Source organism: Cebus imitator, unplaced genomic scaffold, assembly GCF_001604975.1.
Source record: "Cebus imitator isolate Cc_AM_T3 unplaced genomic scaffold, Cebus_imitator-1.0 Scaffold71, whole genome shotgun sequence".
Classification (NCBI taxonomy): domain Eukaryota; kingdom Metazoa; phylum Chordata; class Mammalia; order Primates; family Cebidae; genus Cebus; species Cebus imitator.
In genome coordinates this window covers 4,814,509-4,818,506 of record NW_016107386.1, presented here as the reverse complement: position 1 = coordinate 4,818,506, position 3,998 = coordinate 4,814,509, and the positions used below count along the sequence as shown (strand labels likewise).

Here is a 3,998-nt window from a genome sequence, read left to right as displayed (position 1 = left end):
CCTGGAAGTAACTAACTTGTTTTTTATTTTACAGTTTCACAGGCAGAAGAGAGTTGCCTTGTCTCAGATGAGACTTTGGACTGTGGACTTTTGAGTTAATACTGAAATGAGTTAAGACTTGGGAGACAGTTGAGAAGGAATGACTATATTTTGAAATATGAGAAGGATGTGAACTTGGGGACAGATCGTGGGCAAAATGATATGACTTGGATTTGTGTCCCTGACCAAATCTCATTTTAAATTGTAATCCCCAATTTTGGAGGAAGGGCCTGGTGAGAGGTAATTGAATCATGGGAGTGGATTTCCGCCTTGCTATTCTTGTGCTAGTGGATGAGCTCTCATGAAATCTGGTTGTTTAAAAGTGTATAACACCTCCCCTTTTGTTCTCTTCCTCCTGCTCCAGCCATGTAAGATATGCCTTCTTCCCCTTCTGCCATGAATGAAAGTTTCCTGAGGCCTCCCCAACCATGATTCCCGTACAGGTTATGGAACTGTGAGCCAACTAAACCTCATTTCTTTATAAATTACCCAGTTTCAGGTATTTCTTAATAACAGCAAGAGAATAGACTAATAAATAGATCTACAAAAAGACTTAGTCACACAATAATAGTGGAAGACCTCAATACCACCCTGTCACCATTAAATCACTGAGGCACAAAGATAGCAAAGAATCTGGACGTAAACATGACACTTGACCAATTAGACCTAATAGACATCTACAACATACTCCACCCATCAACTACAAAATATACATTCTTCTCATCTGCACACAGAACATACTGCAAGGTCGACCACATGCTATGCCATACAGCAGAGCTCAATAAATTCAAAAAATCAAAATCCTACCAATTATTCTCTTGGACCACAGTGAAATAAATAAAGAAATCAATACTAAGAAGATCTCTCAAAACCACACAATTACATGAAAATTGAACAATTTTCTCCTAAATGTTGGGTGAACAACAATATTAAGATAGAATTTGAAAAATTCTTTGAGGCCGGGCGCGGTGGCTCAAGCCTGTAATCCCAGCACTTTGGGAGCCCGAGGCGGGTGGATCACGAGGTCAAGAGATCGAGACCATCCTGGTCAACATGGTGAAACCCCGTCTCTACTAAAACTACAAAAAAATTAGCTGGGCATGGTGGCGCGTGCCTGTAATCCCAGCTACTCAGGAGGCTGAGGCAGGAGAATTGCCTGAACCCAGGAGGCGGAGGTTGCGGTGAGCCGAGATCGCGCCATTGCACTCCAGCCTGGGTAACAAGAGCGAAACTCCGTCTCAAAAAAAAAAAAAAAAGAAAAAAAATTCTTTGAAATAAAAAATGAAAACAAAGACACAACATACCAAAATCCCTGAGTTGTATCAAAAGCAATATTAAGAGGAAAGTTTATAGCAATAAATAGCTACCATAAAAAGTCAGAAAGATCTTAAATTAACGATTTAACATTCCACCTAAAGGAACTAGAAAAACAAAAACTCCCAAGTTAGCAGAAGAAAAGAAATAACTAAAATCAGAGCAGAATTGAGCTAAATTGAGACTCAAATATCCATACAAAGAATCAATAGAAACAAAAGTTTGTTCTTTGAAAGGATCAAGAAAATCAATAGACTGCTAGCTAGATTAACAAAGAGAAAAGATCCAAATAAGTGCTCACCTTAGCAGCACATATACTAAAATTGTAATGATACGGAGAAGATTAGCATGGCTCCTGCAGAAGGATGACATGCAAATTCATGAAGGGTTCCATAAATAAATAAATAAATAAATAAATAAATAAATAAATAAAAGATCCAAATAAGCAAAATCAGAAATGATAAAGGTGACAACCAATCTCACAGAAATACAAAAGATCCTCAGAGACTACTATAAATGCTTCTATGCCACAAACAACAAAACCTAGATGAAATGGATAAATTTCTGGAATCACACAATCTCCCAAAATTGAATCAGCAAGAAGCTAAAACCCTGAACAGACTAACATCAAGTTCAGAAATTTAATTAGTAATAAAGCACCTACCAAAATAAAAAGCCCCAGACCAGAAAGATTCACAGCCGAATTCTACCAGACATACAAAGAAGAGCTGGTATCAATTCTACTGAAACTATTACAAAAAATTAAGGAGGAGGGACTCCTATTCTATGGAGCCAGCATCACCTGATACCAAAATCTGGCAAAGACACAACCAAAAAAGACTGCAGGCCAACCCAAATGAACATAGATACAAAAATCTTCAACAAAATACTTGCAAACTGAATAAAGCAGCACATCAAAAAGCTAATTCACAGTGATCACATAGGCTTATAGGCTTGATTCATAGGACACAAGGTTGGTTCAGCATAAGCAAATAAATAATTGTGATTCACCACACAAGCAGAATTAAAAGCAATTGGCCAGGCATGGTGATTCACACCTGTAATCCCAGCACTTTAGGCAGCCAAGACAGGAGGATCACCTGAGACCAAAAATTTGATATCAGCCTGGGAAACATAGTGAGACCCTCTCCCTACTGAAAAAAAAATTAGCCAGGCATGGTGGCATGTGCCTATAGTTGCAGCTACTCAGGGGCCTGAGGTAGGAGAATTGCTTAAGCCCAGGAGGTCACGGCTGCAGTGGGCCATGATCATACCACTCCACGCCAGCCTCGGCAACAGAGTAAGGCTTTGTCTCAAAATATATACATACGTACAAAAAACATATGATCATCTCAATAGATGCAAAAAAACCTTTTTTTTTTTCAACATCCCTTCAAGAAGAAACTCTCAAGAAACTGGACATCAAAGGAACATACCTCCAAATAATGAGAGCTATCTATAATAAACTTGCAGCCAACATCATACTGAATGGGCAAAAACTGGAAACATTCCTCTTGAGAGCTGGAACAAGACAAGGATGCCCACTCTCAGCACTCATTCTTCATAGTACTAGAAGTGCTAGCCAGAGCAATCATGCAAGAAAAATAAATAAAAGTCATCCAAATAGAGACAAAAGAAGTCAAACTATCTCTCTTCATAGATGATATGATTCTATACATAGAAAACCCTAAAGACGCCACCAAAAGGCTCCTAGAATGGGTAAATGACTTCAGCAATGTTTCAGGACACAAAATCAATGTACAAAAATCAGCAGTATTTTTATACACCAATAATGTTCAATCTGAGAGCCAAATCAAGAACACTATTTCATTTACAATAGTCACAAAAAAATGAAATAGCTAGGAATATATCTAACTAAGGAGGTGAAAGATCTGAAGGAGAACTACAAAATATTGCTAAAAGAAATCACAGATGAAAAAACATTCCATGTTCGTTATTTGGAAGAATCAATATTATAAAAATGGCCATGCTACCCAAAGAAATCTGTAGATTCAATGTTACTCCTATCAAACTACCAATGTCATTTGCCACAGAACTAGAAAAAAAACTACTCTAAAATTCATATGGAACTCCAAAAAAGCCTGAAGAGCCAGGGCAATCCTAAGGAAAAAGAACAAAGCCACTAGCATCACATTAACTAACTTCAAACTATACTATAAGGCTATGGTAACCAAAACTGTACCAAGTATGGTACTGGTATAAAAACAGACACAGACCAACGGAACAGAATAGAGAACCCAGAAACAAAGCTGCATACCTACAGCCATCTGATCTTTGACAAAGTTGACAAAAAAAAAAAAAATGGGGAAAGGACTCCCTATTCAATAAATGGTGCTGCTGGCATAGCTGACTAGTCATAAGCAGAATTAAACTGAATCCCTACCTTTCATCATATGAAAAAAATAATTCAATCTATATGAATCCTAGAAGAGGCTGGGTGCAGTAGCTCACACCTGTAATCCCAGCACTCTGGGAGGCCGAGGCAGGTGGATTACCTGAGGTTAGGAGTTTGAGACCAGCCTGACCAACATGGAGAAACCCCATCTCTACTAAAAATACAAAAATTAGCCAGGCATGGTGGCACATGCTTGTAATCCCAGCTACTCAGGAGGCTGAGGCAGGAG

The 3,998-nt window shown here is 38.4% G+C and overlaps 1 non-coding gene across 1 annotated transcript; it reads left to right on the top strand.

Annotated features, from left to right (window-relative positions):
- The first annotated feature begins 1,646 nt into the window (after positions 1-1,646).
- Positions 1,647-1,753, top strand: LOC119471737. The gene has a single exon (XR_005200807.1). It is a non-coding gene; the product is annotated as a U6 spliceosomal RNA (small nuclear RNA).
- Positions 1,754-3,998: the final 2,245 nt, after the last annotated feature.